Source organism: Schistocerca piceifrons, chromosome X (genome assembly GCF_021461385.2).
Source record: "Schistocerca piceifrons isolate TAMUIC-IGC-003096 chromosome X, iqSchPice1.1, whole genome shotgun sequence".
NCBI classification, from domain to species: domain Eukaryota; kingdom Metazoa; phylum Arthropoda; class Insecta; order Orthoptera; family Acrididae; genus Schistocerca; species Schistocerca piceifrons.
The window spans coordinates 728,525,945-728,550,737 of record NC_060149.1 but is presented as its reverse complement, the minus strand read 5'-3'; the positions used below and the strand labels follow the sequence as shown (position 1 = coordinate 728,550,737).

At 43.7% G+C, this 24,793-nt stretch overlaps 1 pseudogene; it reads right to left on the bottom strand.

Moving 5' to 3' along the window:
- Positions 1–1,559: 1,559 nt before the first annotated feature.
- LOC124723361 lies at positions 1,560–1,676 on the bottom strand (annotated as a pseudogene).
- Between the last annotated feature and the right edge of the window lie 23,117 nt (positions 1,677–24,793).

Genomic DNA, 24,793 nt, shown 5'->3' with positions numbered 1-24,793 from the left:
GAGTACCAGCACTGAAGACTTCCCTAACCACCCATCAGTGTCTGGCCAGTTGGGCAGTGTGTGATACCCAGTCTGTGTCAGCCAGAGTCTTTGCCATCACTATACCGACCCTGGGCCACGAATGACAGACCTCCACCCCTCTGAGCACTTTAGTAGCCACCCAGCCCTGCTGTTCAGCCACTGGTAGAGGTTTACACTCCGGGCAATGCTATTGCCATGCCACTGGGATACGATGACCTGCAGCAAAACTCGAGACGTCGCTGCCTTGTCCCACACTGCACCACAGCTGAGCAGCCTGCAGTGGCCAAATCACCACCATCAAGTCACTGCGCCATATCAGCAATCCAATGCGTAAACAGCTTGCATCCCTGTGCTTCTTGCCATTTCTACACTTGCCGCTACAACGTCAAAATACGACATGAAGACTGAAACAGCCCCAAATGAATGTATAGGTCGGATCGATTAATTAAAAATACGTTTGTGTTCATCTTCATATCCGTCCACAGCCAGTTCTGATCAGTTACATTGTGGAGGTAGGATGAAAGAATCAATAAATAACCTATTTGAACCTAGTAGTGGGACTTTCCCTGACTTCACAAATTATAAGTGGTGTGAGAAGAAAGATGAAGATGGATAACCAGAAGACGGTAGCCTGTTCCGTAGTTTCATAGCAGAATTTTTATGAGGGGGGGGGGGGGGGAGGGTGTGAATGCATGGCAGACAGATTGCTGAAGAGTTGTCTGGGACAGCACGACACCTAAGTGACAGCCAGAACTTTAATTTTCACTCCTACATCCCTACATCATTTGGTGTGGCCTTTCCCTATTTTCCCATAATATAGGGATTAGATACCACTACAGTGTTCGGTAAGGGACTGACGGGCTAATCGTTAACTCCTATTGCAATTTGATATGTCTACTGAAGGCAGCAGCCGACCAGTGTGGCTGAGCGGTTCTAGGCGCGACAACCTGGAGCCGCGCGATCGCTACGGTCGCAGGTTCGAATCATGCCTCGGGCATGGATGTGTGTGATGTCCTTAGGTAGTTAGGTTTAAGTAGTTCTAAGTTCTAGGGGACTGATGACCTAAGAAGTTAAGTCCCATAGAGCTCAGAGCCATTTGAATTTGAACTGAAGGCGGCGAAGGGAAATACGTAGAAAATGAAGTTATTGTAATACACATAAACAGTCTTCTCCGATGGCAGATAGTCTGGAACACAATAATTGAAAACAATTCACTTCTTGATTACAGAAAGAACAATAACGATATAGGAAGGCTGAAGGCCTGGAAATGTCACAGTAAATTAAAAGATCAAGATCCGATGTCCATACACTAAGAGTACCAGAATCAGAGTCTGGAAGTACTCCGTCTTCAGGCCACGAGCGGCCTACCGGGACCATCCGACCGCCGTGTCATCCTCAGAGGGGAATGCAGATAGGAGGGGCGTGGGGTCAGCACACCGCTCTCCCGGTCGTTATGATGGTATTCTTGACCGAAACCGCTACTATTCGGTCGAATAGCTCCTCATTTGGCATCACGAAGCTGAGTGCACCCCGACAAATGGCAACAGTGCATGGCGGCTGGATGGTCACCCATCCAAGTGCCGGCCACGCCCAACAGCGCTTAACTTCGGTGATCTCACGGGAACCGGTGTATCCACTGCGGCAAGGCCGTTGCCCAGAGCCTGGAAGGGACGTTCAAAATTCAAAATCAGAACCAAACAAAAGTTAAAATCCTGAAGCGACGCACAGTAGTTTAAGTCCAGCATATTGCCAATGAAACACAAAGATAAATATTATAAAGGCGAATTGCTGGTCGCGGCGTTGGAGGTCACGTCTCTTCAGTGCAGAAGCCAAGAATGGTTTAGGTGTCTAGCTGGCAGCTCATTGAGGCAAAGGTCGAATTGGACAGCAGCGGCGTCGTAGCAGCGGCTCAAAAGTGGGATCCTGATTGTGGGAATGGTTTTGCAATTGGTGCCTGACCCAGGAAACTCACTCGGACTGAACTGCTGGAGCATAGGCTGGGCGCCGTCCTAAATACTGCCTGGGCGCCAGGATGTTGCAGGTATTATTTTAGGGCATTTGATCTGCAGAAGGGAAAAGGCTCACATGGTCATTGACCTTTGGCGGCGCCTGGTGGCAGGACATAGCACAACCATCACGTGTCTATCGTCTGAAGAGCTATTTCCTGTGAGTTCTGTGCTCACACAACCTGTCTGTGTAGTTGGTTGCTGGCTAAATGGGCGTAAGCCCGCAACATTGCACAATTCACCTGGTCATTCTTCTCTGTGCACTGAGTCGTATTCCATAGTTTGTTAGTTTACGATGAAAAAGGGCATTACGTTAGCCAGTGCCAAGAGCGTGCCTGGCTCAGATGTGGTGAACCTTGGTTACTCCGAAAACTTTGGTTATTTCTTAAGGTTGGTTGGTTTTGGGGAAGGAGACCAGACAGCGAGGTCATCGGTCTCATCGGATTAGGGAAGGAAGTCGGCCGTGCCCTTTGAAAGGAACCATCCCGGCATTTGCCTGGAGCGACTTAGGGAAATCACGGAAAACCTAAATCAGGATGGCCGGACGCGGGATTGAACCGTCGTCCTCCCGAATGCGAGTCCAGTGTCTAACCACTGCGCCACCTCGCTCGGTTATTTCTTAAGGATAACCCACAATAGGCATAGGGTTTTTGTCAGTAACAAATGTAAATAATAAATGTCTTAGTATGACTAAGGAAGATGGCGTATTAGAAATTAAAGAGATGAATACTGTAGTATTTAAGGTAATTTGTAAGTCAGGTGCATTAGGTGTGGTAATCTGGGAAGATGTGATGCCCAGGGAAAATAGTTCATAGGTAATACTTAATTCTTTAAGATAGGTTTAAGCCGTACTTCAATGCCGATAAACTAGAACAACAAGAAAGAGTCACAGTGGTATTGCTTGACTAGTGTTTACTGCCTTTACATCATATGGCATTACCACAGAAAAAAAAAAAAAATCAAATTACTGAGATACCAGATGGATGCGATATGGTCGTTAAACTTTCGTCATCAATTAAACTGCTCCAGGTACCTCAAGACGCAATCTTCATGATATCGGTAGATCCACCATCAACAGCCGACCAAATGAAAGAAATGACACGGCGGGGAATCTATTAACGTGCAAGTCATGGGATTAAAAGTTTCTTAGTTATTGTATGAGACAGGTGGGGCTGATACAGTGCCCGTAGTCGGCGAAGAATTATGGAAAATGTGGTATCTAGCTCCGCGGAAGTTGAATGCCTCCACAGTAAATGTATCCAGATGGCCAATAGAGAACATAGTATTATCGCAGTATTATGCTTGCATAGCGAGTGCGCCACTCATTTGGTTACGTCGATACACTGGTCAATAGTGTTCCTCGCTGCCGGTATAAGTATGGCTGCCCAGCGAATGGTCAGTCAATGCTGTACCTGCATCTTATACTGAAGAGGCAAAGAAACTGGTGCACCTGCCTAAGTAGTGCTGGAGGAAACTGACACCGTGAGTCCTGCAGGGCTGTCCATAAATCCATAAGAGTGCGAGGGGGTGGAGATCTCTTCTGAACAGCACGTTACGAGGCATCCCAGACATGCTCAATAATGCTCATGTCTGGGGAGTTTGGTGGTCAGCGGAAGTTCAAAAATGACTGAGCACTATGGGACTTAACATCTGTGGTCATCAGTCCCCTAGAACGTCGAGCTACTTAAACCTAACTAACCTAAGGACATCACACACGTCCATGCCCGAGGCAGGATTCGAACCTGCGACCGTAGCGGTCACGTGGTTCCAGACTGAAGCGCCTAGAACCGCACGGCCACACCGGCCGGCTCAGCGGAAGTGTTTAAACTCAGAAGAGTGTTCCTGATGCCACTCTGTAACAATTCTGGACGAGTGGGGTGTCGCATTGTCCTGCTGGAATTGCCCAAGTTCGTCGAAATGCACAGTAGACATGAATGGTGCAGGTGATCAGACAGGATTCTTATGTACATGTCGCCTATCAGAGTCGTATCTAGCTGTATCAGGGGTCCCATATCACTCCAACTGCACGCGGCCCACACCATTACAGAGCCTCCCCCAGCTTGAACAGTCGCTGCTGACATGCAGGGTCCGTGGATCCATGAGGTTGTCTCCATACCCGCACACGTCCATTCGCTAGATACTATTTGAAACGAGACACGTCCGACCAGGCAACATATTTCCAGTCATCAACAGTCGAATGACGATGTTGACGGGCCCAGACGAGGCGTAAAGCTTTGTGTCGTGCAGTCGTCAAGGATACACGAGTGGGCCTTCGACTATGGCCCATATCGATGATGTTTCGTAGAATTATTCGCGCGATGACACTTGTTGATGGCCCAGCACTGGAATCTGCAACAATTTGCGGAACGGTTGCACTTCTGTCACGTTGAACTATTCTCTTCAGTCGTCGTCGGTCCCGTTCTTGCAGGATCTTTTTCCGGCCGCAGCGATGTCGGAGATTTGTTTTACCAGATTCCCGATATTCACGGTACACTCGAGAAATTTCGCACGGGAAAGTCCCCACTTCATCGCTATCTGGGAGATGCCGTGTCCCAACGCTCGTGCACCGACTGCAACACCAAGTTGAAACTCATTTAATTCTTGATAACCTGCCATTGTATCAGCGGTAACCGATCTAACCCCTGCGCCAGACACTTGTCTTAAATAGGCACTGCCGACCGCTGCGCTTTATTCTGCCTGTTTAAGTATCTCTGTATTTGAGTACACTTGCCTATAGCAGTTTCTTTGGCGCTTCAGTGTATATTGTCAGTTGCTATCATCACTGTACTATGGAGTATTTAGTAACAACTTCGCGTGGGACTTTGTTCTTCTCTCTGGTCGCGTTTCAGATTGTATCTCTGTTTGTTCTTGATATGTTGACTTCGTTCTGGCGAAGGTTTTCGCTTTGCGCCTCGTTGTTGCGTAGGTAGCTATAGGCTTGGCCTAGTCTGTCTTGTCCGCCGTCAGCCAGCCGTGTGTAGCTGGACTACTGCTTGACCTCGTGCTCCCTTCCGCAGGCGGCCTTTCTGCCTTGCTGTTTGATCCATTTCTCTTCTGAAACATGCGTTAATATCTGGGTACTCGTGGCTGTAGCATTAGCGACGAGGAAAAAGGAAGTTCTCCTGTGGCATGTGTAATGGTACTTTAATTACGTAACCATTACGGCACCTCACCTCAACCTCTCGATACCAGCAATAATCTACTGAGTTTCTGTAAAATAGTTAACATATTTGTGTGACAACATTCAGATGTGATTTCATTAATATAGAGGTAGTTCGATACATCGATATGTATATATTGCAATCATATTATTCTTATGTGTATTCTTTCTTTTGTCACTATGATCATTGACGTACTTGTAACTGAGTTTTGGGCGCTAAGCGGTTATTAGAGAGTCAAGCTTTGGTCATCATGTTAAAAAGACGCATATTGTAGTCAGTTTATGAAATGTGAACTTTGACATTGAGGAAGATATTTTCAAGTATGTTTTATATTGTGAAGTGATGTTTTGGAACGAGTTACGTGATATTGCAACAAAAGTAGTAAAAAAGAAGTGTAACTTAAATTCGGAGTGCTGATTACTTTTTTACATCACCATTGTCCTAAATTGCAAAAGTTTAATCTTCAAGAATGGTTTATGAAACACATCTATAAAACTTTTGAATATCGCAGAATAACACTTAGGCCTCTTTGCATCCGAGCTTGGAATCATCACTACCTAGATTTTCGACGATTGAGCCATGAGTTCACAACGAGACCAGCGTGGGAAACACGAAAAGGTGAGTGCCTAGTTTATCCATTATTTCAAGAAATGACTTTATTAACTGTGCTCTAATGACACCTGCCACAAAATATAACTTTGTTGTTGCCCGAAAATGTAATATTTAGCAGCGTGTGCAATCATAATTTTTGACCTTTGTTGTGGTAGGGTTGTTAGACATGGACGCAAAATTGTTTTTCCTGCTGGTGCAAACAGCGTCTGATAATGCAGCTACGTATATACTTGTTACAAAAGTCACTTCAGTTTTAGGCGGAAAAATTGCTAGTGTATGAGGCCACATTGTTCCAGGCCTCAGGCGCCCCTGCCTTCCCCCCCCCCCCCCCCCTCCCCAACCCCCACCCTCCTCCTCCTCCTCCTGCTCGATGCCCCAATACGTCTTCCATTCCTCCATGCTTGGCGCCTTCCAATAACGCTATGGAGGCCTGGAACGTATATTTGCATTGGCTGAGGCAACATTTCATGGCGTTTAAAGTCACGGTGATTCAGTGCAGCGATCTTTTTTTCTGTCATTGGCGTCACCAGACACGTTTTTTTGCTCCGAATATCAGTGCCCCTGTTTGACCTCATCACGCTGTCCTTTCAGGAGATGTGCATTCTGTTGATTAATTATTATTGGCAAAGATATCATGCGGTTGACTCCAGGCTCGACTTTAACCAATACCATGAAAAGCCTGGACAACCGTACCGCTCCTGGGTCGCTGACTAGCAAGATCTCAGCCGCAAATGCAATTTCACTTGGGCCAGTCAAGACCTGCAAGGCTTCCTACTCGAACCCCTTGATTCATGATGTGACTCAGCTGGCACCTGATTCAAGGTTTGTACAGTGGCACTGCAATTGGATAACCCATCGTTGACGGGAGGGACATCTTGTGCATCGCACACTCGTTCGGAACGGTGAGGGTTGCTAATGGTCGACTCGCGGCGAGGCCACAAGTTGCGGTGGTTAATGCGCCACTACTCACTGCAAACCACCCCCCCCCCCCCCCCAAGGTCGCGTTCGTCGGACGACCCCCAGGTTGCAGCAACGTTGTGATTCGTTGTTGTCCTGGGGACTATGACAGCCAACCCTCTGTTCGCCAATTTGGTCCATCCTTTCACGCGGAAATAGTTTATCCCACTACGCATATCTCACCAGGACGCCCGTCTTCAGGTGCACACAGGGGCCACCGTTACTTTAGTAACTCAGGCGATGTATGCACAACTGGGCTCGCCTGTGTTGCCCGTGCCCTCGCGGTGTCTGTTGGCATACAGGGATAGTTCTATTCCTCTTCGTGCTACCAAGGTTTTTGCCTTTGACACTTTAAGTTATTTGGGTATTCTATCTCTGATGAAGTCAATGTCTTACCAACCACAGTCCCATTCCAGGAATTGGATGCTCTCTGCACTGCATTTTCGTCTGTATTTCAGCCGGATTTGAAGTGTGCCTCAGACTTTCAGGTGCCCATCACCATTTGGCCAGAAATCATGCCTTGATTTTACCACAGCCAGATCATTTCTGGTTACCTTAAATACAGCTGTGAAGTTGGAGCTAGTTCATCTGTAGCACATGGGCCACACCACTAATCTCAGTGTATGGAGGTTTCAACGTTACAGCCAATGTGCAACATTGGAGGAAACTTATCCTATTCCCTGGCCAGAAGACCTCTTCACCAGACTTGTTGGAAGGGAATATTACTCCAAGGTCGACCTTACCAACGCTTACCTCCAGTTACCTTTAAGTGAGGAATCCCAGAACAGAGCTTTTAATACGCCTTTTGGATTATGTAAGTACTAGTTACTTCCATATGACATTGCCTTGGTCCCATAATTTTCCAAACGTTTCTGGAACAGCTAATGCAACATATTCCAGCTTGTGCTTATTACTTGGATAATCTGATTATTAAGGGACCCTCCCACCAGGCGCATTTACAAAACCTCTGCATCATCTTACAACCCTGAAGGATACAGGCCTACGTTGTTGTTTGGAGATGCGCAAGTTCATCAGCAGAGTCGGCCGGGACTCGAACCCGTGATCTCCTGCTTACCTATAGTTAAGGCTAACCGGCCATTGAGCTTCTTCTGTGTTGGATGCACACACATTGCTCGAACTCTTACGGGACTCGGTAAGATTGTCTGCCGTGAGTAATGAGAGTAATGGGCAGGGGCACTGCAAATGTAGCGTGTGGACGTTAAGATGGGAATGTGGGTCTCACGGGGAGCGTGAAAGGGATAAATCCCTGCAGTTGCACTATCCTCTGTGCCCTCGGTGGCTCAGATGGATTCCAGGTCAATGGAAGGACAGTAGGACCAGTACCCATTAAGAGGTCTCTACGACAAGGTTGTCCCCTTTCTACCTACCTTTATGCAATCGCACTCGAGCCACTCCTCGGGGGCCTTAACCACCGGCTATCAGGCATCACGCAGCGGGACATCACCTTTCGCTATAGGGCATACGCTGACGACCTGTTACTGGTTCGTTCCAATGACGAAGTTCAAAGCGTACTAACCTGGATCGAGCGATACGGACAGGCCGCAGGCAGTCTTCTGAACATCGGTAAGTCGGTGGCGTTGGATATTGGGCGTGGTCTCGGACCGGAAGCCCTCGTTCCCCTCCCATCAGTTTCTGATCTGCGATATTTGGGAATCACGTTAACGAAAGATGTACGCAAAACAGCTGCAGCAAACTAGCGACAGCTACTACAGATCATACGCGCAATGGTGAGCCAGAACCTGCTCCGGGACTTGAATCAGCTGCAACGTGTTGAATACGTGAACCTCTACGTGGCATCAAAACTCAACCATGTGGCACAATTCCTCCCACTACCGCTGTAGATAGGTCGCCGGCTTCGGGCGGCCTTCAGTTACTTCGTTTCCGCAGGTCATATATTTAAAGTACAATACGACACTCTGACCCTCCCAGCGCACAAAGGGGGGGCTGGGATTGGTCAAATTCATGGCGAAAGCAGCTGTCATTTACATGAGCAACGAGAGGAAACGATGGAAAAGTCAACATACCTCTCTCACGGGTCGTTTACTACAGGTTCTGATGCCAGTGGCTGTTGCGCACGTCGCACCACAGCTCTCCCATGTGTCGACCTTCATTCTTGATTACAGCTATGTCAGCTCGAACCTCCCCGCCACACGTCCACCAAAGACGAAAGATTTTTATACCAATCTTCTGCGGGCTGTTCACCATAACGTGGTGGAAAACAAGTACCCTACGGTTCACTGGCCAAGAGTATGGAAAACGATACACCACAGCTTTCCGTCGTCCAAGGTGCGTTCGAAGTGGTATCAGATCGCCAACAAAAAATATGCGACACGACAGCGACTTCACGCTATTGGACTGGCAGACTCACCTTATTGCCCAGATTGTCACCTCTTGGATAGCCGGCCGCGGTGGCCGTGCGGTTCTAGGCACTTCAGTCCGGAACCGCGTGACTGCTACGGTCGCAGGTTCGAATCCTGCCTCGGGCATGGATGTGTGTGATGTCCTTAGGTTAGTTAGGTTTAAGTAGTTCTAAGTTCTAGGGGACTGATGACCTCAGATGTTGAGTCCCATAGTGCTCAGAGCCATTTGAACCATTTGAACCTCTTGGATACCGATGAACATCGTATCGTCGTCCGGAGTTTGGCGACTAACAAAGAAGATATTTCCTTGTTACCTCCGGGTCACGCCTGATATGACTGACTCTCAGACGCTCCTGTGTCCAGATGAATCTTACTTTCCCGCTGCAAAATACCATGTGCTTACATGGTTCAAAGGAATTACCGTCGCCTATATCTTTAGCGACGGAGAGAAAGAGCAGCTTGATTACTGGTGGTTCCTACAAAATGCTCACAATGCCCTTGAACGCACACCGAAATACCGTACGCTCTTCGCAAATAATTTACGCAGTGTTTTCGTTAACCCACCACTCATTTAGGGAGTTCTACGCTGCGGTTAATGTTCTGTGCTGCATCACACTTAACGGCTGAACGCCCTGCCTTGTCAGCAAGGGAGAAGGAAGAGAGAGGCTTCTTTAAGGATTGCTATTTTCCTTGCGGCACTACAGAAGCAGAATACCTCCGTTGCAGATACCCTTCGAAGGCGCTGTTGGAGATATCAGATAACGATGGTGAAGTACCAAATGGAACCAGTTACTGTTTTAGCTGGAATTGCATAGTGATTTACATTTTTATTTTCTGTTTACTCTTTGAATGCCACCTTTTTTGTTGTTGTAGTAACATTCAGTTACTAGAATTATCCTTTGTATACGTTTCCTAAATGTAATCATGCAGAAAAAAAAGAGATGGATAGAGCGTCTGCCATGTAAGCAGAAGATCCCGGGTTCGAGTCCCGGTGGGGGCATATATTTTCTACTGTCCCCGTTGATGTATATCAACGCCTGTTGACAGCTTAGGTTCTTGATTTAATTATCATTTCATCTACGTTTATATTCAAGCATGCATTTCTCGCGGAGTTCTCATATTTGTGTCCAACACTTGTACACTGACAATACAGTATTTGCGCTTTTCAAAATGAAAATGCTAGTGGTGCGAGTAATGATCATTTGAGGTGACTAAACTACCCCTTGAGATTTTCTAGCCTCCAAAGTCAGGCGACTTCTTTTCCTTTCAACGAGCAAGTAGTAACCAAGAGCTTGCTCGAAATTTGAATATCAGAGACCAACTGTTAAATGTACTGGATACAATAGGTTTGTCATACTGAAGGTGCTGGTACGACGTAGGAGTAATTAGTGAGACGAATCAGAAAAATTGAAAGCTAACGGTAACAGGTACATGGAATAAGTTGTGAAATTTTCGTGAATAAAGTCTGGTCTTCTCAGAACTCGAGAATTCTTCCGTACGCAGACAACCTTCAGAGAAGTATGTAAATTAGTAAGCAACTATAAAACAAGAGCACGAGAAATACGTAACTTGCAGGGGGGAACCTCCATCGGTAAACAAACGCCCAATAGCTGGTGTATCGTTAGCAAGTCATTGAGTCAGCTCCAAGCCCTCCCTTTAAGACAATGGAGCTTCAGCGTTGTTTACGAGAAAAGTGTCCACCTTGACTTCTAACCTTCGTATATTCGTAGACGTGGTAATATTTGTTCGAGAAACTGAGCACGACTGCGAAACAAAGCCACCGCCCCACCGCACCTGGTACCAACAATAAATCAGAAAACCGCCAAGGACATGGCGCGACTAATCCTCACAACTTTGCCATTTATACATCGTCGAGTGGAGTCACTGCGCCGTCGTAGCTTGAGTTGCAACATGAAAGTAAGAACCTAATTAAGATGCATGTTCTATGGGCTCTTCTCCAACAAGGGGAGATAGCATCATCTCAGCTTGACTTGAGAAATGACAGCAATAGCGTCACAGATTCGCAACGTGACAACTGTGATTCACCACGATAATTGAATTATAGGTAGAGAAGTACGAATACTGAAATTTTAATTTTTCTTGCTGAGCGCAAGTAAAATGCGTATAAATGCTAATTCTATTACCAAAAGTGCATATATAAGAAATATAGATGATATTTGGGCACCGGTACGTTTTGCCTGTCTCATTCTAAGTTGCGTGCTTAACTATTAATTGGTTTCACTTGACAAAGGTTACACATGTATGTAACCATACCCACAATACTCTTAAGAAGTATGATTTTGCCTTTAAATGGAAGATAGACAAATTAGCATTGTCAGATGTAGAGGAGTTTATAGAGTCGACAATACTATTGGAAACGTGGCACAAACGCATGGGAAAATAAAAAATGTCTCTGATGTGAATAATTCATAACGTTCTCGCTTCCCACGCCCGGGTTCGATTCCCGGCGGGGTCAGGGATTTTCTCTGCCTCGTGATGACTAGGTATTGTGTGCTGTCCTTATGTTAGTTAGGTTTAAGTAGTTCTAAGTTCTAGGGGACTGATGACCATAGATGTTAAGTCCCATAGTGCTCAGAGCCATTTGAACCAATTCATAGTGTACGGAAATTACAGAAAGTCTTACACCGTTGTGGTTAATGCTGCCTCTTAGGTATAAAATCGAGACCTATTGGCTATGAAATAAATATTGCAATAATTAGGTACATGACACTGCATGATAAAGAGCAGGGTTTGGCTTCCCTTCGAGACGGAGTGTAAGCTTAGGTTACGCAGGAAACTGTTCGTGACTTCAAGTGTAATATCCACGCATATGCTGATCGCTGCAGGGAAGCAACGGAAACTTACATATGGGTGACTAAATGGAGAGTCTATCCCCACTCTTTCCGAATACATGTTACTTAATTACTTAACCAACAAGCTACTTCTGTCTACATATTAGTCGCACGACTGACGATGTCAAATAAACCCAGTGTTATTATGAAATGCAATTACCACCAAAATAATAAAAACGCTTTGTCAGATTTACAGTTCAATTCCGTCCACAGCAACTCTGTCTACAGACCACGCTGATTCTCAAAAACAAAATAAAAATCACAAAAAACATAAGTATGTGGAACGTGGTGAAACTGAGTGTAAGCGTACAAGACCTCCCATATTGTAAATAAATGTCAAGGAAAAGCTGTAGACAAAAAAATTATATTCTTACTTGAACAAGTTTGGAATGAATAAAGCGGGTATGAACGTCTGAGAGGCCGTAAGTAATGTGATCATCTCCAGTAATAATGATGCACATATACTTGTGATGCTACCGTCCATTAGATACGTAGAAAATGATTCCCATTCACCTTCAATAACATCTCTCAGGAGGAGAGGAATACGAGCAACGGAAATCTTCACGAGATGATCCCAGATATGCTCTGTGGAATTCAGGTTGGAAAATCCAACTATTCATTCCACGCAATGAATTACGATATAAAATGTGCGACCATGATGCAATCTCTGGGTGATCGAGAGTAGTCGTCATGTAGGATGGGAACTTCCCTTGCATAGAAAAAGACACCGAGCAAGATGGCTCAGTGCAAATAGATGGGACTCACATTCGGCAGGACGGGTCATATCCCCGTCAAGCTATCTAGCTATTTCAGAGTTTCCCCAAATTCTTAAAGAGGACTGCCGAAACAGATCCTTTTAAATCGACAGTCAGTTTCCTTCTTCAGCGTTCCCTTATCCGAGCTGGCCCCTTGTCTCGAGTAACCCCGTTTGAGATGGAACGTTAAACGCTACTCCTCCTCAAATCCTTGTGAACAGAGAGCTTAACACGCGTGATATACATACCATTCGCGAATCCTTTTGCATACAGTAACTGAGTTTACTCTTGTCGTGGTTGAAGCAAGAGCAGATGGTAGTTGGGCTATGGTGAAGGGGCTTGGCCGTTAGTTATACAGTAACTACGAGTGTGTTGTCGCGGAAGGGTTTATTCTAACTTTACTCGCTTCGTAACAAGCACGAACATATGAACATCTCTTTTCCAGTCCTGAAAGAAAGATGAAAAATCATAAAACAAGATGCAAAACAGCTACCCGCTGCCATACCCATTAAAGTTACGAGTATCGTATACACGTAATTTTAGCTTTACATGCGATGTAATGAAGCTAGAAGCGGGAAATTGTCTTCTCACAAAAACTGAAGTGAGGCCAGGGCAGACCGACATTACTGTATGGCGTGCACGGGTCAAAGGGCAGCTGGGTTCGCTCATATCGCCAATACCAAACCCGCTGCGAATTTACAGTGCAGCGAAAGCCAACGGGATCTTGCAAATGTGGGCACCATAGATCTCATCCTTGCTCCCCCACCCTCTCCCTCCATCGCTCAGATTAATTTATTGAACAGTAGTAAAAGTAACTTCGAGTATACCTGAAGGGAGTTTTATAGGACCGTTTACTTTTCTTAATGTGTATAAATGATCTGTGGATAATGTCTGAAGTTCCATGATACTTTTCGGGGATGATGTCGTAAACAGACAGGTGATAACACCAGAAAATTGTACCGAAATGCAGGAAGATCTACGGAGGATCAACGCTTTGTGTAGAGACTGGTAGTTGACACGCAGCATGAACAAATGTGACGTACTGCACATGAATAGGCAGAAAGACCCTTTGGTATATGATTACACGATTCTAGAACAACCACTGGAAGCAGTCACATCCATGAAATATCAGTGTGTGTACGAAGCGATGGAAAGCGGAACGGCCACATAAAACTAACAGCAATTTAGGTAAATGTCGTACTGAGATTCATTGGAAGAGCACTCAGGAAGTGTAGCTCACTCAGAAAGACGGTAGCTTACGAAAGCTTCGATCGACAGAAACTTGAATAATGCTTATCAATCTGGGATACATAACAGATAAGATTGATAGAGGAAATGGAGAAGGTCCACAGAAGAACAGCGTGCTTCGTTACACGTTCATTTAGTAAGTGCAAGCGGCACGGAGATTCTCAGCCAACTCAAATTACAGACGTTACAAGAGACGTTCTACATCACTCTGCAGTTAACTATTAAAATTCCAAGAGCGTACGCTCCTAGAAGAAGCAACCAACATCTTGCTTACTCTCACATCTCGTGATAAGATCATGAAAATAAAATTGGAGATACTCGAGCTCACACCGAGTCTTACCACTAGTCATTCTTCCCGTGAAACATTCGCGATTGGATCAGGAAAGTGGGGAAGTGATAATGGTACGCAGAGTACCCTCCACCACATGCCATAAGGTGGCTTGCGGAGTATAGATGTAGTGCAGCTCAAATGATGTTTGCCGGTTAATCGTAAGTTGATTCAGAGGTCTTTCTTTTGTTTTGCAAAATAAGGCATGCTTCCAACTGCTAGCCATTCTGAGAGTATGAAGAGGAGTTGGAGAATTCAGGAATTCTTACACACATCTGATAAAAGAGGCTGTATACAGGTCTCTGGAAGGATCCATATATGATAGTCTGATGGGTTGGAAATATCATCGACTCGATCTGAAGAAGAGGCACTAATGATTTCAGAGCAATTGTGGTGCTGTACATTACGTCCAAAGATCAAAGCCTTCAGCCCTTGTCTTAAATTTTATGTGCATCAATCTTGAATTTCCGAAAATGGTTCAAATGGCTCTGAGCACTATGTGACTTAACTTCTGAGGTCATCAGTCCCCTAGAGCTTAGAAATACTTATACCTAACGAACCTAAAGACATCACACACATCCATGCCCGAGGCAAGATTCGAACCTGCGACCGTAGCGGTCACGCGGTTCCAGACTGATGCGCCTGATACTGTGTGGATTCTGTCACCCTAGATCCGATCGCTATGCTTATTTACAGTTCCAGAGAAATGGAATGTGGCCTTAATGCAAATCCATATGGCCGTTGCTTATTATCGGGCTTTGTGGCTTGCACGTTTTATGAATACGGACGCAACCGCTTTTTGAAGGAGTTATGAATAATAGCACATGACATATGAAGTTTCCGTAAGTCCTGACGAACTGATACGCGTGGACTTCGTTGGAATGCTTGGCGGACATTCTAAACTTTATCTTCAGAGACACGCCCACCTCCTGCATGTTGCTTCAGAATGCTACTAGTGCCCACAAACTGCCCATGCCATGCATTTATCCTCTTGGCGTCTGGTGCTAATTTCTTGTAAACAGAATGAAACTGCCTTTGCACCATAACAATGGGTTTAACAACAATCGCCAGCCGTTGTGGCCGCACGGTTCTAGGCGCTTCAGTCCGGAACCGCGCTGCTGCTACGGTCGCAGGTTCGAATCCTACCTCGGGCATGGATGTGTGTGATGTCCTTAGGTTAGTTAGGTTTAAGCAGTTCTAAGTCTAGCGGACTGATGACCTCAGATGTTAAGTCCCATAGTGCTTAGAGCCATTTTAACCATAACATGAGTCAACAATGAACGTCCGCCAAATGTTGAAAAAATTAGGCAGCAACTTTAGGTCTTTCTGCACCCAACGGACACATCAGGCCTGATACAAAGAATATTCATTATTTTTATACCGCCTCCAAAGACAGGGCATTTCAGTGTAGACACGATCGATGCTACGAGATGGTCCGGACAATAAACGTTTGACTGAAATGAGAGAGTGTTTAAAGAAAGTTGTGGCTTTATTCAAAGATACAGCCAGGTCTCTCAGATTCTTTTTATTCGAGAGAAGAAAGTTTGATAAGAATCTGAATGTGAGAACAAGTACCGAATCCGCAGAGCAAGGAACCCTTGATGAAGGTACAGTGTGAAAAAGTCACGTCGTACGTCTAGTAGCATCTCTCATAGGTGATCATGTAAAGCCCTGACATATACAAACAACTGAATGTTGTTATGCATCTACGTATTAAAGCATGGAAGGCTATGACTCGTCGAACGACAACACAGATGAAGCAGAACTGGTGACTAGGCATGTTACCATTTTTCCTGCAGTGGAAATGTATCAACAAATTTGAGGAACGAGTATAGGCGACTGCAAGAAGATAGTAAATACGATTAGATTTAAGTACTTCTCCGGTATAACGGTCATTATAAGAAGGAAAATAGTATAGTTGGACAAATACGGAGAATAAAACCGATTGTGGTATTGTCAACGGAATTTTATCGGCAACGAGTCTTAGTGATAAATGGAAGCGGTAATAAAATTATACCAGTATTGCCAGCAACAGAATTGATCTCTGCTCTTTCTGAATACAAGCCAGTCATTGTTCCACTTCACTTAGTCGCAAGGTAAGTTGCTGTCAGTTGTGGCTGATCATGCTCACCAGTTTAAGAGGTAATTAGCACTAATGCCCAGATTTTTCAGTGATTTTAATAAGCGAAAGAGACAGCTTCAAGAAGACCGTGAGGCATGCGTTCAAGAAAACAAAGTTCAGACAGTAAGAGAATGCTACAGAGATGCCCAAATAACGTAAGCTCAAATCACCTTAAGGGATTTAGGGAAATCACGGGAGATCTATGTCTGGATGGCTGGGCGGGGTTTGAACCGTCGTCCTCTCGAATGCGAGTGCACAGCCACACCTCTGCAGTATGACGATTCGGAGAGCAGCGTGCATGGGAAAGTAGTTCAACTTGCAGAGTCGACACAAGTCTTGTCGGAAGTCTTTCAAAGCAGCTCCTTGTATCACGAAGCTGGCATTCGTGATGCACGGTTTCTCGCTGAACAATGGCTGAGAGTGCGTGTTTGGCACCGCTTGGTGTCTAGTGTCCCTTTGGGGTACTAATGAATTCAGTGCGTGATTCGTCGTGCTAAATCAAGTAATTTCATGCAGGCAGCAGCACTTCATGGGTGATCTCTGTACTGGAGCGATGATCTATTTTTGAATTTCTTCTTGTTCTCAAGACGTGTGAGAAGCTGTCACCCTGTGTAACTTGTTAAGCACTGGTGTTGGTTTCAGGATAATTCATTTACAGAATCACTGTATGAAAGTGTGCATATACTGATGGAACGCTTTCACTGCATAACACGGGAATGGCTAGCCCGGTATTAAGTACGCTTTAGGTAATCCATACATGTTATAAAAAATATATGAATGTTCTACATCTCTTCCTAAAGCACTGGACCGCTTTCAACCAAACATGGTACCGTATCAATTACTGTCTGGAGCGAATCGCTGCGGGAGTGGGAACCAATAAAGTATCAGAGGGATGGAGGTGAAAAACTAGAGTAACTCAGGACGTTCGAGTACCCAAACTGTTCATCCAGTATTTGAGAATGACAGCTTTCAGTGACTTTCAACAGAGTTTACACATAATTTAAAATTTTTACAAATTTTCTTATCGCTAGCAACCCCCACAAAATGATTAATGTAAAAATGTTTATGTTTACTATATTTTTTTCTGTACGTGCAGTAAAACTGCCGCATCAAGCATAACGCTTTAGATTATTACTTCTTTACTACAAACTGGGCATAACGTTGTAAATCGATGTGAGAGGGAACGAGCATGTGAGAACTAAGGTAGGGAAGGCGAATGGTCGACTTCGGTTTATTGGGAGAATTTTAGGAACGAGTGGTTCGCTTGTAAAGGAGACCGCATATAGGACGCTGGTGCGACCTATTCTGAGTACTGCTGGAGTGTTTGGGATTCGTATCAGGTCGGACTGAAGGAAGACATCGAAGCAATTCAAAGGCGGGCTGTTACATTTGTTACGGTTGGTTTGAACAACACGTAAATGTTACGGAAATGTTTCAGGAACTCAAATGGTAATCCCTGGAGGAAAAGCGACGTTCTTTTCGAGAAACACTTTTCAGAAAGTTAGAGTACCTCCATTTGAAGCTGACTGACGAACGATTCTACAGCCGCCAAAATACAATGTGGGTAAGGATCAGGAAAATAAGATACGAGAAATTAGGGCTCATACGGAGGCGTATAGAGCGTCTTTACACTCGCTCTACTTGCGAGTGGAAATAGGAAATCTGTGATAAGTTCCTATGGCACCAAACTGCTAAGGCCATAGGTCCCTGGGCTTACACACTACTTCATCTAACTTAAACTAACTTACGCTAAGGACGACGCACACACCCCTGCCCAAGGGAGGCCTCGAACCTCGGACAGGGTGGAGGGGGGTGCGTGGGGGCGGGGGGGGGGGGGGGTTGCCGCGCCAACCGTGGCAAGGCGGCGCCTCAGACCGTGCGGCCTGCGAGTGTGGAACAGGAACGGAAATAACTAGTGGTGGTACTGGGTACCCTCCGTCACGCACCGTACGGTGGGTTGCACAATATCTATGTAGATGCAGAACTAAGATACATGAGACTATTTTTAACGTAGGTACCAAAGTCTCTGTAAAAAATTGTCGGAACGTTCTACCCATCTTTCAACTCCTCAACGATAGAAACCCGCTCGATGGTCACGGAGCCATTCGAGAACCGCTGTGTGAACATCTGCATTGCCAGAAAAAAATCACATTCTCCCCAGTTAGTCTCTCAGTTTGCCGAAAAGATGGAAATCGTGTGGTGCAAAATTTGGACCTGACGGATGCTTCCAAATCTTCTACAGAAACCGTTAATGCAAAACTTATGTTGTGAGTTGCTTTGTCGTGTAGCAGAACAATGCTTTTGCTTAACATTCTACGCCTCTCGGTCTTTACGGTGTTGGGCAGCGACGTCATTGTTGCAGAGTAGGATCTGGCATTAACGGTTGTACGCTTTGCCAAAAACTCTGTGTACACAAATCCATCACAGATGAAGAAAACCGTGGCCATTATCTTCCCTGCTGATGGCAGAAGTTTGCATTTCTTCCATGGAGGTCAGGAGCTATGTCTTCATTCCATAGCCGCTCTCTTTGTTGCAGTGTGAAATGATTGACCCGTGTCTCATCGCCCGTAGTGATTCTGCGTAGTAAATCATTGCCTTTCACCGAATCGCATTCAAGGAAGTCCAGAAACGCCATAAATCTTGCGTTTTTGTGTACAGGTGACAGTGATAACTGAATCCAGCATCAGCATGATCTCCGATACTGCTGACGTCCTCTGACGACTGAATGAGCATCTGCTAAGCAATGTCCACGATGGTCACTCTGCGACTACTGCATGGCTTCCCTTCTCAATGAGCTCACCCCCGTCTGTGAGGTCATGGTTAAACTGCTGGCTCCATTTCACTACAGTTGGACGTGATATAGCATTTAGTCATATACAACGAGAAATTCACGGTGAATCTGTGTGAAATTTAGACGTTTTGCCCACAAGAATCGTAACGTCCCGCAAACTTGAACTGTGGACTACTTTTCCAGTTGCCACGTCAATTCACTTCCCACTGTGATGCACCTGTTATCCACACCGCGGCAGAATTGAATCAGATGGAAACGGAAAACGTGCTCTCTTTTGACAATGTGACACCTTCGTTGCGCAATGGTCTTACCGTTGGATGACACATGTAACTTATTTTCTTAAGTCCCTAAGTAACTCCACAGGTAATGAACACGTACAAAGGGTACATGAAATGATTAAACAAGTTATTCAGTTCTGGGAAAAGGAAAACCACCTTGTAGGATTTTGCACAAAGAACAGTTTAATCATTGCTAAGACTGTGTTTAAGACACGGGAAAGAAGATTATGTACGTGGAAGAGAGATGGAGACACTTAAGATAGATTATATAATTACAACACGTAAGCTTCGAATCCAAATTTTAAACCGCAAACCATTTCCAGAGGCAGATGTACACGTAAAGGTATTTCAATGTTTGTTAACTACAGATTAAAAATGAAGAATTTGCTGAGATGTAGGAAATTTAGGAGATGCGGTCTATATAAATTGAAAACAAAAACAGATTTGCTGAGAGTTTCAAAGGCAGCATTAGGCAACGGTGGAACGAAACAGGGAAGGAAGGAAGATCAGGGTTTAACGTTCCGCCGGCGTCGAGATAAATAGAGACGGAGCACAAGCTCTGACTGAAGGCTGGGGTAAGAAATCGGCCGCGTACTTGCAAAAGAACTATCCCGGCATTTGTCTGGAGAGATTTAGGGAAATCTATGAAAATTAAAATCAGAATGTTCAGTCGTGGAGTTGAACCATAGTCCTCTCGAATGCGACGAAACGTGGGAAAGAAACAATACAATACTTATGGGTAGCTTTGACGTATGAAATACTCATGGCAGGAGAGGATCAAATAAGCCTAATAACAAGGGGCATTGGGAATCCTTGGAAAACTCAAGAAATACTGAATTTAACTGACAAACGAATGAAATGAAAAATGCAACAAATGAAACCGACAAATGGAAATACAGGCGTCTAAAAATGAGATTGACAGAAACCGCAAAATGGTAAAGCAGAAATGACTAGAGTAGAAATACCAAGTTGTTAAAGCATCCGTGACTAAGAGAAAGTCAGATTTCGGCTATACGGAAATTAAAGAAATCCTTTAAGAAAAGAAAAGCAGAGGTATGTACACCATAAAAAGAGAGAGAGAGAGAGAGAGAGAGAGAGAGAGAGAGAGAGAGAGAGAGAGAGAAGTTACCCGAATGGGATGGAAATCGGTAGATGTGATGTCCTATCACACCTTGTCAAGGAACAAGAGTGGCAGGATGTTTATAGTGCCGATAGCATAGATCATTAATATAATGCTTTTCTTAACACATTTCTAAGCTATTTGAAAGCTAAACAGGGTACTAGCAGTAAAAAGCAGCTTTTGTGGCTGAGACTAGTGGAGCAAGAATATCATGTAGAACAATGCGGGAATTATATCAAAATGTTAGAAGTAGTCACAATCAAGCAGCAGTAGCTCTTTACAAACAGTATTGCACGGTGCTTAAAGATGTTATTAGGAAGGCAAAGAGTATGCGGTATGCAAATACAATAGCTAATTCACAGGATAAAATTAAAACCATATGGTCAGTTGTGAAGGAAGTGTCTGGTCAGCAGCAGAAGTTCGACGATACAAAGTCAGTTCGCAGTAAAAGTATTTCTGTTACTGATAAATCAGATATGTGTACAGTATTTAACAGTCATTTTCTGAGCATTGCTGGTGAATTAAGTAAAAATTTAGCTTCTACAGGGAATCATCTAACTCTCTTGGCAAATGCCTTTCCAAGATTGATGTCTGAAATACTCCTCTGTGATATAGACAATAGGGAGAATGAGTCAATAATTAAATCACTGAAGACTAAGGACTCTCATGGCTACAATGGAGTGCCTAGCAGAACATTAAGTAGTGTGCTGCACAAGTTAGCCCTGTACTTAGCCATATTTGTAATTTTTCCTTTAGGAATGGTTAGTTTCCTGAATGATTAAAGTACTCAGTAGTAAAGTCGCTTTATAAAAATGGAGAAAGGGATAATGTAGATAATATTAGATCTATTTCTACACTATCAGTGTTTGCTAAAATTATTGAAAAGGCTGTGTATGTAAGGATAATTGATCATTTTATATCACACGATTTGCTATCAAATGTACAGTTCGGCTTTAGAAGTCGTTTAACAACTGAAAATGCTAAATTATCTTTTCTCTGTGAGATATTGGATGGGTTAAAGAACAGGTTTCGAACGCTAGGCATTTTTTTTATTTAACTAAGACGTTTGATTGTGTTGATTACGAAATATTGCTCCAGAAGAGGACGATTACGGAATACGGGGAGTAACTTACAACTGGTTCACCTCTTACTTTAGCAACAGACAGCAAACGGTCATTATTCACACTGTAAAGAATGGCTGTGATATTGGGCCTGAGTGGGGTACAGTAAAGTGTGGGGTGCCCCAGGGATCAGTGTTGGGTCCACTCCTGTTCCTTATTTATATAAATGATATGTATTCTAGAATTAAAGGTAGCTAAAATATTTCTGTTTGCTGATGACACTAGCTTGGTAGTAAAGGATGTTGTCTGTAACACTGGCTCGGTTTCAAATAGTGCAGTTCACGACATAAGTTCATTGCTTGTAGATAATAAAATAACGCTAAATCACAGTAAGACTCAATTTTTACAGTTTTTAACACACAATTCAACAAAACCTGACGTTTTAATTTCACAGAATGGGCATATTATTAGTGAAACTGAACAGTTCGAATTTCTAGGCGCTCAGATAGATAGTAAACTGTCGTAGAAAGCCCACGTTCAGGATCATGTTCAAAGACTTAAGGCTGCTATTTTTACTATTCTAGCGGTATCTGAAGTTAGTGATCGTTCGTCATGAAAATTAGTCTACTTTGTTTATTTTCATTCGCGTATGTCATATGGCATTATATTCCGGGGTAACTCTTCTTATTCAAAAAGGATATTTTTGGCTCAGAAACCGGCAGTTCGGGCAATAAGTGGTGTAAGTTCACGAACCTCTTGTTGACCCCTGTTCACGAGTTTGGGTATTTTGACATTGGCCTCTCAATATATATATATTCCTTAATTTGATTTCTTGTTAACAATATTAGCTTATTCCTAAGAATAAGCAGCTTTCACTCAGTTGATACTCGGCAGAAATAAAACCTGCATTTGGATCGGACTTTCTTAACTCTTGGGCAGAAAGGTGTGCAGTATACTGCTGCATCCATTTTCAATAAGCTACCACTCGAGTTCAAAAATCTTAGCAGTAACCCACGCGCTTTCAAATCTAAACTGAAGAGATTCCTAATGGGTCACTCCTCCTATTCTGTCGGGGAGTTCTTTGAAAAAGTAAGCTCTTTCTTGTTGTACTGTTGACTGAGTTTACTTAAACTTATGGACTGACTTTTTCCGGGTTCATAAACATTTTATTTTCATCTGTTATTACTTTTATGTTGTAATTTCATGTACTGACACGTTCCATACCCTAGCAGTCTGGTCCCTTCAATCCCACCAACCAACCAAAGTTCCATGACCTTGGAGATTTGCTCCTCAATTTGGTCCTACAGAACTTGATGCGTAAATAAATAAATAAATAAATAGATAAATAAATAAATAACCCAAAAGTATCCCAACGACCTGAATTGTGTTTCGCCTGATTTGAATACAGCCCCCATAACGTAGCTCTCTTTTAGATCCTCTAATCGCTATGCATTATGGTCGTTTGACTATACAAAATGTATACCGCAAGACATCTCTAGAGAACACTTCTTTTAGGAAATTAGTTCAGATATAAATCGGCACCACGATATTGCAAATAGTAGATAATGCGACATTAGAGATGAGACAGTCCTTAATTAAATTTTATTACCGAAGTGACGTTTCCAAATCACTACCACACTAATTAGAGTTTAACTCAAGCTCCGTCACATAAGCCATTCCAACAATCTTCAGGCAAAATTAAATATTGTTATGAACAAGAGATTTTACGATAATATCTGGACTACAAAAGTTCTATGGAATTTCGAAGTATTTTTGCTCTTTAAAACGTTTTCCCATACCTGTCAAACGTCGTTCTTAATACGAAAGGTTTGTCATAAAATGGATCTTGAACTAACCAGTTAAAAGCGGCGCAATTAAGAGCGGCAAGTGCTCTATTTAAATCTCACAATTGACACTGTATGACCAGTAATTTCTCTGTCTCATGATTAAGCAATTATTTGTGCACATATTTGAGCTTTAAACAAGATGACGAACTTTTTTTTTTAATTGAAAACAAGCACCTATAGCCATTGTAATTAAGAAAAGGTTTTGTGTCTGACTGGGACTGTCACAGCAACGTTCGTAATTAGTGACTAGGCATAGAGAGTCGTGAATTATCGAAGTTTTCACCAGCACCGGTTAGGAAATCTGAAGACCCTTATCTCCCTGTTAACTAACCACAAAAAAGTTTAACTAATATTATTTCAAGTAACAAAATTTGACATGTTCGAAACGACGTGCTATGATGTAAAGTTTTGTGGCAGGGAGACGAACTTAGTACGTAATCCGATTGTTAACTGAGTAAAATCAGATGTTTGATATCGAATTTTTCACCAGCAGCGAGATGTTTGAATTTGAAATGAAGATACAAGTTTTTGTTCGAGCGGGAATCGAACCCTTGCACCTACCGCCGTTGTTTTCTACCCACTAATTGTTTGCTCACTAATAATGAGATATGTGCATGTTTGACTCGAGATAAAGACACTTGAAGAAACATTAAAAATGAAAATTGCTGATCACTAGTAGGTCGGTGAGCATATGCTAGGGCTTGAAATGAAACCATGAATACTTTTGTGCTGGACCATAACTGGAAATTACATTTATGCCTTTCGTGGAGACGTAGAGGAATTTGCAATCGTGGGGAAAACAAAACGAGCTATATCGTTCCGTGTGTCAGGTATCACGGAGGAGAAGATCCGAATTCAAATCTCCGTCTAGTTCAAAATTTTTCAACGTCTCAACTTCAGATAAGATCCACGTGACAAATTGCCACTGGCTCATTAAATAAAGTAGGGTTTATAGAGTAAGGAAGCTCACTGGCGACAGAGTTCGTTTGCTGGGACCTCCACCTCAGCTGTGGCCCAAACTAAAATGGCTCTTCTCCAGTTGGTAGCAATGGGATATGCTGTTTATAATGCGCGTTCGAAACTACAAAGAAACCTGACGTTCTTCGCCTGGTATTAATAGAGGTGAAGGAGATCTATCCGTGTGTGTTTAAAATACACTACTGGCCAATAAATTTGCTACACCACGAAGATGACGTGCTACAGACGCGAAATTTGACCGACAGGAAGAAGATGCTGTGATATGCAAATGATTA